The sequence below is a fragment of the Euprymna scolopes genome, chromosome 4 (genome assembly GCF_053919585.1).
Source record: "Euprymna scolopes isolate OS-2025 chromosome 4, ASM5391958v1, whole genome shotgun sequence".
Taxonomy (NCBI): domain Eukaryota; kingdom Metazoa; phylum Mollusca; class Cephalopoda; order Sepiida; family Sepiolidae; genus Euprymna; species Euprymna scolopes.
The window spans coordinates 100,755,896-100,769,576 of NC_136485.1; the positions used below are offsets into that span (position 1 = coordinate 100,755,896).

The following is a 13,681-nucleotide window of genomic DNA, read 5'->3' on the forward strand; positions in this document are numbered from 1 at the left end:
AAAATAAATAAATTTCATTTAATTTTCGAGTCAATTATCGAAAATTTACAAAATGTCAATAATCGAAAATTAAAAAAAAAAGTCAATAATCGAAAATTAAAAAAAAAGTCAATAATAGAAAATTAAAAAAAGTCAATAATAGAAAATTAAAAAAAGTCAATAATAGAAAATTAAAAAAAATCAATAATCGAAAATTTTAAAAAGTCAATAATCAAAAATTAAAAAAAAATCAATAATCGAAAATTTAAAAAAAGTCAATTATCGGGGAAAAAAGTCAATTATCGAAAATTAAAAAGAAATCAAGAATTGAAAATTAAAAAAAATAATACAATTAATAACCATCACCAAACACAAGTTTAATTTTCGACTGATCTGTATATTTTCAACTTACTAAAACTTACGTCTTAAAGTTTTTATTTATTTCAAAAAAGCTTATAGCTGCATGTGTGTAGCCAAATAAATATGCTTATTCACTTGTATGAATTATTAAATGTATATTTTTTTCAAATAAATGTTTTTTTTTACTTAATTGACCGCATATAGTTAAAAAAAATGTTTCTTTATAATTCAGAAAATTAAATAAACATATTTATTTGAAAAGTAATATATATATATATATATATATATATATATATATATTTATATGTGTGTGTGTGTGTGTGTGTGTGTGTGTGTGTATGTATGTATTTCATTTCCGTGACAGTTTGTCTTTATTTAAAAAAAAAAAAATTAAATCCTTTCTCCTTAATAGGTGTATAAGAGTAGTGGTTAATGGGCAGAAATCAGAAGCTCACTGAATAAATGCTGGAGTTCCTCGGAGGTTCATTTTGTGTCCAATTCTATACTTCAAAAGTAAATAACCAAGATCTCTATGATTCTCTCTCCTCTGATCTTGAGCACGAGGTGCAATGGGGAAAGAGGTGGCTGGTTAATTTTAATGCATCTAAAACCAAGCTTCAATCTTTTTATCATCAACACTATTTCTTTCATTTTCACCCCAAACAAGGCACAGTGCCACTTTGATGTAGAGGGCTACTATTTGGGATAAGTTGCAGGGATACTATGTAGGGAGTTGAGCAGCAAGATGTCTGTTTGCATTACACTTAAACTTCTGCATGTCAGTGCAGTTGGGGAAGCAAGAACCTGGAAGGGAATCCTAAAGTCTAGCAGTTCTTGGGAAAAAATTATTAGAGTAGAAAGCTTTCTGACATCTGGGGATCTTTACTGTGTAGGGGTGGGACTTTGCTGCTTGTCAGGTTTGTCGGGTGCATTTCCGTCGAGAGGGTACAAGGGCTTGTAGTTTGTTGGAGATTTTACCATTAAAATGCTTGTAAAACAGGCAGAGGGATGCAACATTTCGTCGATGGGATAGATGTTGAAGGTTAAATGACAGTTCAGAACCTATCAGGTTGGCAACTCTCTTTTGAACACTGTCCAGAAGTGAGAGACTAACAGCAGATGCACCAGTCCAAAATGTGACAATAGTACTCCTTATATGGGCGAATATTGGCCTTGTAAAGGTACAGGATACATTAAGGCATAAGTAACTTTATAGCATGGTAGAGAGAGCCCATCTTCCTTGCAGCAGCTGCGTCAATGCCCTTGATGTATCTGTTCCAGCTCATGTTCCCTGTGAACATAAAGCTGAGGAGTTTGAATGAAATACTTTCAGGTAATGTCATAGCTATTGTTGGTGGTTGAGAAGGTTTCTTATAATTATTAAAGGAAACAAGCTTAGTCTTAGCAGCATCCATTATTGTCCCCATTCTACTACAGACTGGGAGTCTTCCTCTAGGGTTTCTGCCATTGCCTTGGATAGGTGTTCATTCGTTTTTCTGTCGTGCCTGTTATAGAACGTGGTGTAGTCAGCAAATATGCCTATCTTAGAGACAATTTTACCAGGGAGGTCATTTATGAATATCAGGAATAATAAAGGTCCAAGGATCGACCTGGAGGTACACTCGCATTTATGTCATATTGTTTTGACGTACAACTATCGAGGACAACCTGGATTCTTCTCTTATTTAAGAAGGATTTAATTATGTTAAGTATTCGTCCAGTAATACGATAGGATCTTATTTACATTAGAAGACCATCATGCCATACCCTGTCAAAAGCCTTAGATATATCTAGGGTTACTGCCTTCTCTAGTTCATGGTATATACATTCAGAGATTACAGTTAGGATATGTGCAGTAGAACGGGCTTGCCTATTGATGATCAGACAGAAGTTTAGCAACTGTAAGGTGGTCGACTAGAACTTGATTAATTATGGACTCAAATATTTTGGCAAAACGATGGAGGATGCTAATAGGATGAAAATTTAATAGGTCAGTACTTTCGCCAGAATTCTTGTAAACTACAAGACCACAGAAGCAGTTTTCGAACAGTCATGGAAGCAAGATTTGTTAAGCCATTTATTGAAAAGTTTGGAGAGAACTGAAGCAACCTTAGTAGAGAGTTGGGATGTGATCAGGTCGACATGCTTTTGAGGTGTCTAGGTTTTTATATCATGTACTTGAGAAGGGGTGATTTCATATATAATTTAGTGTGGTTTCTGTCTGCAAAGGAAAATCAGGGAGGGAGTAGTTTGCTGGGTCCAAAGTAGAGTTTAAGGCAAACTGACTGGCAAGCATGTTAGCTTTCTCGATTGCTGTGCAAACAACCTCTGACCCCTGTCTGGCATCAATTGAAATGGACGGCTTTTGTATTGAGGAGTCTCAACGTTTTGACAAGCTTCTGGATGTGACCTTCGCTCCTGATCTGAAATGGAGCACATACATCAAATCTGTTGCCAATGTCGCTGGAAAAATGGTGGGATCATTCTACTGCTCTAGTAGATATCTCATTGCCGATGCAATTCTCTATCTGTATATAAGAACCAATTACATTCTAGAATGGAGTACTGTTGCCACATCTGGGAAGGAACTGATAGAAGCACCTTATCCTGCCTTGGCAGAGTTCAAAATAAACTTTGTAGCCTAGTGATGTTCTTTTCTCTTTCTTGCATCCTTTTTGCCACAAAAGAGATGTTGCAAGCCTGTCTCTGCTTTATCACTATTTTCATGGCAAATGCTCGTCTGAGCTCTAATCTATAGTCCCCCCTTGCTAAACTTTCATGAAAAACGCTTGTCTAGCTGAAACCAGTATAAATAATTTCCCCCACTCTGTGCATAAAGCTAAACGTAGATTCCATGAACAAATCTTTCTTAGAACTGCACGCCTGTAGAACTCTGTTCTGTTTGCCTACTTTCTAACAGCCAGCATACATGATGGTCTGATAAAAGTGTCGCCCTAGAAAGATGCCATAATTCCATTTCCGTTTGATAAAAATCGTTTTTTTGTTTGTTTATTGCAGACCATGCAGTTGGCCAGTTGTGTACAAATTCCAAGCATGATAGGAGCTTTCTATCATGTCTGAAAGTGACACAATTTTCAACAAGCGAGATCGAAGATACACCGCTCTACAATTTATGCTCTCTATCAAGCCAAGTTATGACAACAGGACCATTCAAAATGCAAATCTGGATGGTTCAATGCTTGAAGATACAGCTCAATGAAATTTCCGGCCACGGTGTAGTTTCCAGTGAGGACCACATCTTTGAAGTCGACTGGAAAGTCAACATCAAAGTATACCTGGATATGTTGAAGAGTGTGGTGATCCTGGGTGTGGCAGCAGGACTTGATGCCGGCACACAAGTCCAAAGAGACCCGGGCTTTTTTAAAAAAATTTTTTTATTACATTTTCACCTCAAACAAGGCACATTGCCACTTTGGTGTAGGGGGCTACTATCAGGGACGGCAACTACTGGGGCACTATGTAGGGATTTGGGCAGCAAGATGTCGGTTCACTTGCACTTGAACTTCTGCATGTCAGTACAGTTAGGGAAGCAGGAACCTGGAATGGAATTCCAGAGTCTAGCAGTTCTGGGGAAGAAACTACTGGAGTAGAAAGATCTTTTACATCTAGGGGTCTCTACTGTGTGGGGGTGGGATTTAGCTGTCTGTCGGGTTTGTCGAGGATGTCTACGTCGTGGGGGCACAAGTGTCTGCAGTTCGTCAGAGCATTCACCATTAAAATAAACAAGCAGAGGGATGCAACCTTTCATCGATAGGACAGAAGCTGAAGCTTAGATGCCAGTTCAGGGCCTATCAGATTGGCGACTCTTTTTTGAACCTTGTCTAGGAGCGAGAGACTAGTAGCAGATGCACCAGCCCAAATGTGACAACAATACTCCATACATGGGCGAATGGTGGCCTTATAGAGATACAGGATACTTTCAGGTGTAGGTAGTTTTCTAGCACGGTAGAGAGAGCCTACCTTTTTCGCAGCAGCCCTGGCAATGTTTTCAATATAATTGTTCCAGCTCATGTTTCCTGTGAACGTTAGGCCAAGCAGTTTGAAAGATGTACTCTCAGACAGGGAGTCACTGGCCATTGCTATTGGTGGCAGAGAAGGTTTCTTGTAATTATTGAAGGAAACCAGTTTAGTCTTGGCAGCATTGAATGTGACCATCCATTTATGTCCTCATTCCACTACAGATTGGAGGTCATCCTCTTGCGTTTTTGCCATTTCTTTAGATATGTGTTCATTTGTTTTCCTGTCATGCCTGTTATAAAGTATAGTGTCATCAGCATATATACCCATCTCAGAGGCAGTTTTGTCGGGGAGGTCATTAATAAATATCAGGAACAACAGAGGTCCAAGGATAGACCCCTGAGGCACTCCCGCATTTATATCACACTGTTTAGATGTTCGACCGTCGAGGACAACCTGGATTTTTCTCCTGTCTAAGAAGGATTCAAATATGCTAAATATTCTACCAGTGATACCGTATGATTTAATTTTCCTGAGGAGGCCCTTGTGCCATACCCTGTCAAAAGCCTTAGATATATCTAGAGCTACCGCTTTGCCCTCCCCCGCTTTGTCCAGTGAATGGTATATACGTTCAGAGATTACATTGAGGATGTCAGCTGTGGAGCGGGCTTGTCTAAATCCATATTGTTTGTCAGTCAGAAGTTTAGCATCTGTAAGGTGCCGGACTAGAGCATGGTTAATTATGGTCTCAAATATTTTGGCGAAAAGTGGGAGGAGGCTAATGGGGCGATAATTCACGGGGTCAGTTCTTTCGCCAGAATTCTTGAATATTGGTACCACAGAGGCAGTTTTCCAACAGCCCGGAAAGCATGATTCATTAAGGCATTTGTTGTAGAGTTTGGAGAGAACTGGAGCTACTTCGGCTGAGCACTTTTTTAATAGAACAGCTGGGATGAGATCAGGTCCACATGCTTTAGAAGTGTCAAGATTTTTTATGATAGCATGTACCTGAGCAGGGGTGATTTTTTAGATCGTTTAGCGTGGCGTCTGTCTGCAAAGGAAAGTAAGGGAGGGGGTGGTTGGAAGGGTCCAGTGTGGAGTTCGAGGCAAACCGGCTGGCAAGCATATTAGCCTTGTCGGTTGCTGAGCAAACAACTTTGTGATTGTTGGTTAGCGGGGGAATTGTTGATTGCCCATTATTTACTACACTGTTGTAGATTTTCCAGAAGTCACGATTTCCTAATTTTTGTGCTTTGATGCATTTTTTAGTGGTTTCAGTAAATTCTCTCTTAGCTGTCGCTATTTCTTTCTTAACATTATTTCTAGCGTCTATATACTTCTGTTTGTTTGAACTGGACTTATGTCGGTTAAATCTGCTGTATGCATGCTGCCTTTGAGCAATGGCAGTTGCGCAAGTCGAAGTAAACCATTGGGGAGAGTGGGGCTTGCTATAAAATTTCCGCATGGGAACATGTGCTTCCATTGCTGTTTTGAACCATTCAGTGGTCTCATTTGCGCACTGTTCAGCAGGAAGAGAAAAGATATTTCCCCATGGGGCATCTCTGATAAGATTTCTGATGGCTTCCCAGTCAGCCTTTTTATAATATCTCGTTGTTTTGAGCACTGGCTCTTCAGTTTTGGGTCTAGAATTTAGGGCGATTTCTACTATTATCACTGAATAGTCAGCGTTCCCGAGTGGGCTGTCAGCATTTGTTGTACAATCCTCGGGAACTGTAGTCAGAAACAGATCTAGAAGTGATGCTTGTTGTTCTTGCTAGTCAGGGAAACGGGTTGAAAACGTAACCATTTGTGATAGGGAGTGAGATATAGCAAAACTATGTGTTGTGCTGCCCGCTGCATCTGTGTGAGTAGAAGGCGTGCTATGAGTTTGTACCTTCTCTCACTGTCCTTCTTCCTTCCCTAACCTGAACCTGCTGGGCTACTTTGTTTAGCCATCACCAACATGACCTTACACAATATCAAAGCCAGCCTGATCGCCGCCATCCACCAAGTATTCACCAAAGCTCTTGTTGGCGTTTGTGGAAAAGGTATGTTCCCATTTCCAGTCCTGTATCGAGGCGGTGATTGAGGCTGAAGATGGCTACATTGAATACTACATAGTCAAGTTACCTGAATTGATTTTTTCAATAAAAGTTTTAAAATAAAGCTGTAGTGTTGTTTTCTTTAGGGCGACAATTTTATCGTTCCATCCCGTATGGTCGTCTTCAAGTCCAACATAAAGAAATTCTTGATGAACCATCACCTTAAGTAATCTAATTCACCAAATTCCGACTACTAACGATTACTACGATATTGTCCCATTGACTACTGTACACTAATTATTATCCTCGAATGGCCTCCGTGCCTTGATAAGTGGTGACTCTTTTGTAAAAAAATCTAAATAAACATATTTATTTGAAAAGACATTGTGATACATTTAAAAAATAAAATAAAATAATTTTTTGAAAGAAAAAACAAACTTTTCTACAGAAATTCTTATTTATTATATTTGGTATTTTTTTTAGATTAGGTCCACCTCCACAATTTTCTTTTAAATTACGACTTTTATAAGTTTTAGACTATGCTGAATGCGGAAATCACATTGAAATTTTGCAGAAATAAGTAGTTATCGAGATATAAAAAGTTGTATTATACATTGTATTCTTTGGCGGCCATCTTTGTTACGCGCGTAGATTTATTTATGGCGCGCGCACGCGCGCAAAAAAGATGACCGCCAAAGAATACAATGCATAATACAACTTTTTATATCTCGATAACTACTTATTTCTGCAAAATTTCAATGCGATTTCCGTATTCAGCATAGTCGAAAACATAGGAAAGGCGTCATTTAGAAGAACATTGTGGAGGTGGACCTAATCTAAAAATTTACCTTATATTTAAAGTCAATAACTGAAAAGAAGCAAACGATATCTCGGAACGTTTTTCATCAGCTGACGCGGAATTGTCTGTAGTCTGTAATCGTCTACTTCCGGCACTTAGTGATGATTACAATGTGAATATGCCGTTTTACTGTAACAGTATCGTTTCGGTTTCAGAAAGACATACAAAATATCCATTAGTAATAGATAATACTAATCTCGAAATCTATAACAGGAGATTGGTACTCCTTGGGCGTTGAGTTCCATGACGACCAGCAGAAAAATTTAACGGGTAAATGTTTACTTTAACTACAACAGAACACCAACCAATAAAATTTGGATTTTTTTTTCTTTTGGTTTTCGGGGTCGCTGACAACGAATCTGATATTCAAACCCGTCGCAAATTTACCGTTTGCATGGTATTAACCCCTGAACCCTCGCACTATTTTGTGCCAACTCACCGCCATCGTTTATGCTATTCTTACATCATGCGTTTGCGCATGGACGCGCATAGTCACATCGTGGAATAATTTTTTAGCAGACATTTAAAATAACGAGAAAGTTTTCAAAAACAAAATGTGGTTCATTTTTCTGTTACGTAATTTTTTATGCTTTTTTAATTGATCTAAAAAATTAAGTTTTCACGAGCGATCTACAAAAGCATTTTTATTTTTCGTTTTTTTATTTTATTTTTTGATTTTTTTTTTTCAATTATAAAACTTGTACAACATTTAACAGGTGCTTTGCTTCTGCAGTTTAATTTACAGTTTTTTCCATAAGTAACGCGCCGACATACACCGAGCAGAAGTTTAATTTTTCACAAAAATTATGTTTACATTGGGGGGTAGGGTGGGGCAGGGGGAACGCATCATGTAAGAATAGCATAAACGATGGCGTTTAGTTGGCACAAAATAGTGCGAGGGTTCAGGGGTTAATACCATGAAAACGGTAAATTTGCGACGGGTTTGAATATCAGATTCGTTGTCAGTGACCCCGAAAACCAATATGAAACCAAATTTTATTGGTCGGTGTTCTGTTGTAGTTAAAGTAAACATTTACCTGTTAAACTTTCCTGCTGGTCGCCATGGAACTCAACGCCCAAGGAGTACCCAGGAGATTTAATTAGATAATTATACTGGAGTTATCGTTCATCCTTAGCTAGCCTCTTTCTCGACTTGCTTATAAAGATGACATTGACAACTCTATGTTTCCGGGCGAATTTTCACTTCGGCGCTTTCAACGGTATGACGGAACTTACTTCAGCTCGGTGCTTTAATAGTAATTGTTATTTTTGTACTTATGCAGAATACGGACCGTGTTGAAATAAGTTATTATTTAGAAACCCATTATTAATAGAGGGAGGGACCGGAGAGAGTGGGTGTAACGATTTTGTGCCTAACAATTTAATAAACAGAAGTAGCGTAAAAATTGAATTTAACTTGGACATCCTATCTAAAAATAACACGGTCCGTATTCTGCCTTAAACTACTTTTATTTCAAACTAAAACAAGCAAAAATAAATTGCTTATAACGCATTACACACTAAATAATTTACGTGACTGAAACAGGAATTATCTTTCCCCCCTCCCCTTTCTTCTTTCGCTCAAAACACGCACGTGCTAGAGAAATAAAAACATGAAACAACGTCTTCTGTTCACTTCACAGGTTGCAAGGCAAAATGTCACACACGCACACAAGATGAAAAGGGAAAACATTTAAATGAAGAGTCTTCATTAATCCGCTTTATATATCTTCAAAAACGGAAAAATCTAGAGCAAAACTACTGACCTTTGTGTGTTTACTGTTTTGCATAAAAAAAAAAAAGTTTTACAACGTTTTTTGTTTTTTCATAAAAAAAGACGGTAAAATTGACGCCAGATTTGAAAATTTCACAAAAACTGTTTTCCTTAAGATTAAAACAAGATAAATAAATATGTTTTTTAAGATTATTCCAGCTACTATTTTCATCTTATTGTTATTACACACTACACACCATTCGGTTGATCTAACCTCCGACCTTCCTCAGATGCATCTTTTTAAAACTTGGGAATGTGAAAATCGAGTACTTGTTTCGGTAGTTTTAGCGTTCACAGTGTAAAAGTCTTGTACAAATGCTTCCCGGACACCAACTCTTTGTATTAAAAAAAAAAAAAAATCCATACGTAAATTTTACTCGCGGTTTGAAATTTGTAAATATGAGTATCGACACCGATGAATTGAATACTAATTCCACCATGTTAAAAGTTTTACGTAAATTTATAAAAAATGTATTCTTTAAGAAATCGCGTTAAAAAAAAAATTCTAAAAAAATATTTGTTTTCGTACTCAAAATGCGAAATACGGACCGTGCTGAAATAATGACATTATTTAGAAACCCATTCTTAATATGAGGAGGGAAGGGTATTTGATCTCTATTCAGTACTTTCACCTAACAATTTGATAAACAAAACATACTGTAAAAATTGAATTTATCTTGAAACTTTTTCTGCGAAATAGCACGGTCCGTATTTTGGATAATTACCAAGGTATGATGCAGTGATGCACCGTATTCGCCATATCTGAGTATCTTATAAAATGATCGCCGACAATCGGAACAAATTTGGTAACACCCCGAAACAAAATACAAAATTTATTTATTTTTTACATAAAAAATCTAGATAAACAGAGTGTAGGATCATACATTATGCAAAAATACATTTATTTATAATTAGAGATAAATTTAATTACCATTTTTTATTTTTCGGGTCGTATTTTTTTCTCGGCTATTTTGACTAATAGCATGCGATAAAAATAATGGCCAAAATCACCTAGTAAATTAAAACTGCGAAATATGAAACGTCGCGTATATGAAGCGTTCCGTTCCAGCTATTGAATGAGAATCGTTTATTTAACTGGAATTTAAATAAAAATAATAAAATAAGTAGATAAAATCGACTGTTTTTTTTTGGGGGGGGGTGATGATGCAGAGAGTGATCATCCGCGCTATTTTTTTGGTATTATTATACAAACACCGTGACAGCGTTAGGGTTAGGGTTAGGATTAGGGTTAGGGTTAGGGTTAGGGCTAGGGTTTAGGGTTAGGGTTTAGGGTTAGGGTTAGGGTTAGGTTTAGGGTTAGGGTTAGGGTTGGGGTTAGGGTTAGTGTTAGGGTTAGGGTTAATTCGCTGTCACGGTGTTTGTATAGTTTTACCATTTTTTTAAAATCGTATTAACACGTTTAATTAAAGTTTTATGATATGTTTTTTTTTTATTCAATTGTAAGGTCAAAGTACAGAATAGATACAAAACACCCCCTCCCCATGTTAAGAATGGATTTTTAAATAATAACGTTATTATTTCAGCACGGATCAATAAGTGCATGCAGGATTGCAGGGCCGGGGTGGGGTACCGTGTTTTTTTTTTTTGTTGTTTGTTGGTTTTTTTTTTACGTTGAAAAGGTTTATTGCTTAAATCTTTTTTTTTTTTTTACAACCTGCCCTAGCGTAATACAAACACCCTCCAACCTCCATATGTTAAGAACGGCTTTCGAGGTTGTGGTGCTTATTCCGAAAGCCGTTCTTAACATGGGGAAGTGGGTGGTAGTGGTTATACTACGCTAGGGCAGGTTGTAAAAAATACCAATAAATGTTATCGAAGGCCAGATACGTTACTTTTTTTTACATCTGAATAAGTTTTTAGTGTTTTTACTTTAAAATGTTTTAAAAATGGCCTCTTTTTGTTTTTTCCGATTCATAAAATAAATAAATAAAATCAACTTTTTTTTTAATGGAACTATTTTGCATTTGACGAGAAGTTGAACAAAACAAAGAAAACACTGTGGCTAGGTAAAAAAAAAGAAAAGAAGTTAAATGCTTATTGCTTCGCTTTCGGTAAATTTACATGTTTCGTTTCATATTTCGCAATTTTTATTTACTAGGTGATTTCGGCCATTATTTTTTTCCGCACGTTATTAGTCAAAATAGCCCTTTTCTCGATTAAATATTAAAAAAGCGCTTATTGATATAGAGTATTTTTTTTTAAATATGTTGTTTTAAGCAAGGCGTACTTAATTATTATATCGAAAGTAGTTCTATATCCAAAATTAACGAAAATTCATTGAGTGGAAAGTTATTTATAAGTTTTTACGGAAAATTGGGTAAAGTTGCATTTTTCTCAGATGTTATAAAATAGACAATGAAAAGTTCACACACAGGGGACATAACTCGTAACGCAAAATTTAGATTACATCGACATTTGTAGCCTACAGTAATATACATTTTTATAACTAAAAACACAATAGCAAGTGTTCTCACGATGCCTCCATTCAGTCTCGAAAGACAAAGGATACCCCTATGTAGGGGCAGCCGCGCGTGTAATTGTGAGGCAAGGGTTGCGCAATCTCAACCACACCTCTCCTGAATCGGCACTCGGAGAAGTTCAGGACGACTGGAAACAACGCCGAGATAAGCGGTAAAGCACATAGCACCTGAAAGTCCTAAATGGTCACACATTTACTAATTTACTACTGACGAGGTTCAACGTTGCTTAACTTCGGTGATACAGCGGAAACCGGTGTGTCAACATGATTACGCCGTACATTATGTCGAAAGTTGTACGATGCGCAAAAAATTACTGGACATACAGTTGTTCTTAGAACAACTTGTTCTACTCGATGAATTTTCGTAATTTTTGGACATATTACTATATACGACATTACAATTAAGTACATAACATTGTTTTGTTTAAAACGATATCTTTTAAAAAAGCAATTTGTCAACTCTATCTTAACAAGCACGAAAAAAAAAAAAGATAACAAAAATTAAAGACGAATTTGCCTCAAGCCGAAATCGAAACGCGACTAAAATAAAAAGTAAAAATAAAACACTTTACATGCCAGTGCTAGTGCTGTGACTGCTGTGCATTGTGCAATATTAACCTAATCCGTATATTATATAAACAATCGCTTCAGCTCCATCGTGTTTATTTCGTCTTTAGTTTTTTAGGTTTTTTTTTTTCGATTGGTCCTTTAATGATAGGGGCGCCCGTGAAAATGAATGTTTACGTTTTTTGCTATTCAATATATGAATTTGAATCATAACTCAACATTTGAATTTCAACAACAACAACAACAACAACATTATTATTATTATTATTATTATTATTATTATTATTATTATTATTATTATTATTATTAAAAATGATGATGCTGATGCTGATGATTTTATTTAATAATTTTCAACTACAGAGTTATTCAAATATTTGGAAGGACTCTTCCGTTTAACCCCTTAGTTTTTTTTTTTATTTTTATTATTATTATCCATGAGTTAAAAGTCTTTAAAACTTATTTCAAAGGGTCACAATAGTAAAAACAAGTCGGCCATTTTAATAACTGGCTTGTATTTATTTACTTACTACATATCGATATTCAAAAGTAATTGTGAAGCCTTTACATCGACGGATAGAAATTAGTATTGATTTTTTTTTATTTCAGGCGCACCTGTCATATAAAAGAACCAAATATCGTTAAAATGAAGTAAAATTATATTTTTTTTTTACTCACATCATTTTGTTGTTTTGTCTGTTTTTGTTTTTTGCCTTTTTTTTTTTCGTTTAACAAGAAAGTTTGGCAAAGTAAGACGAATCAAAACTTGCTGTCAAGGTAAGTTGTTAATGTTTAAGTAAAAGTATATGTATATTTTGTATATATAAAATAATAAAAGAGGAGAAAAAATAAGCTTACAAGAAAAAGAGAATAAAAGTTGACGTTACCATGGTAACATACAATCCAAGTCGTTTGCCGAAAGGTAAGGCAGATATGTGAATGAAAAAAAAGTACAATTAAAAGGGGAGAGAAAGAAAGACGCAACCATCGACCGAGAAAAAAGGCCAACATTGGAAAACAGAAAAGACGCGTAAAAAAGTGAAGTTTTTTTTCTATTTTTTTTTTCAATTGCGCACTGTGTTGCCATAACAGACGCACACTCCCTCCCTCTTTCTCTGTATCTCATACGCACTTGCCATCTAACTGGTGTCCCTCCACCCACCACCCTCATTCATTAATCTCACGTCAAATTTCTCATTTAGAAAATCTTTGCTTTTTACCCACCCACCCTCCCTCAACCAACCCGCCACCCGCACTCTGGCCTTATTGTTTTCTTTTCGTACAAATATCGCATTTACACACACTTTGAAGAAAATAAAGTCCGTCCTTTCTTTCTTTATTCTTCCCCTCTCCAATCCCTACTAATAATCACTGACTTTCTGCCCCCCCCAACCCCACCCTCATATTTTAAGTGTTTTATACTTTCTTTCTAATTCATTTGCAGGATGTTAACACACTTTCTTTTTTATCATTTTTTTCACGATACATTTTTTTCTCAGACTAGACTTTTTTTTTTTTACACAAATTTAATCATTTCTCCGCATTTTCTTCTAATGTTTGTACTGATATATATATATATATATATATATATATATATATATATATATATATATATATATATATAT

The 13,681-nt window shown here is 36.1% G+C and overlaps 1 protein-coding gene across 10 annotated transcripts in view; it reads right to left on the bottom strand.

Moving 5' to 3' along the window:
* The window catches only part of LOC145269173 (zinc finger protein castor homolog 1-like), a 750,830-nt gene extending 737,729 nt beyond the window's left edge, over positions 1-13,101 (bottom strand). For 2 of the 10 annotated variants that reach the window (XM_080124817.1, XM_080124784.1), the window contains exon 1: positions 12,915-13,096. The gene's annotated coding sequence lies outside the window, so the exon portion shown is untranslated. Of the gene's footprint in view, positions 1-12,734; positions 12,867-12,914 lie in introns of those variants that run through there. The other 8 variants (XM_080124791.1, XM_080124795.1, XM_080124811.1 and 5 more) reach the window with 7 other exon arrangements.
* Between the last annotated feature and the right edge of the window lie 580 nt (positions 13,102-13,681).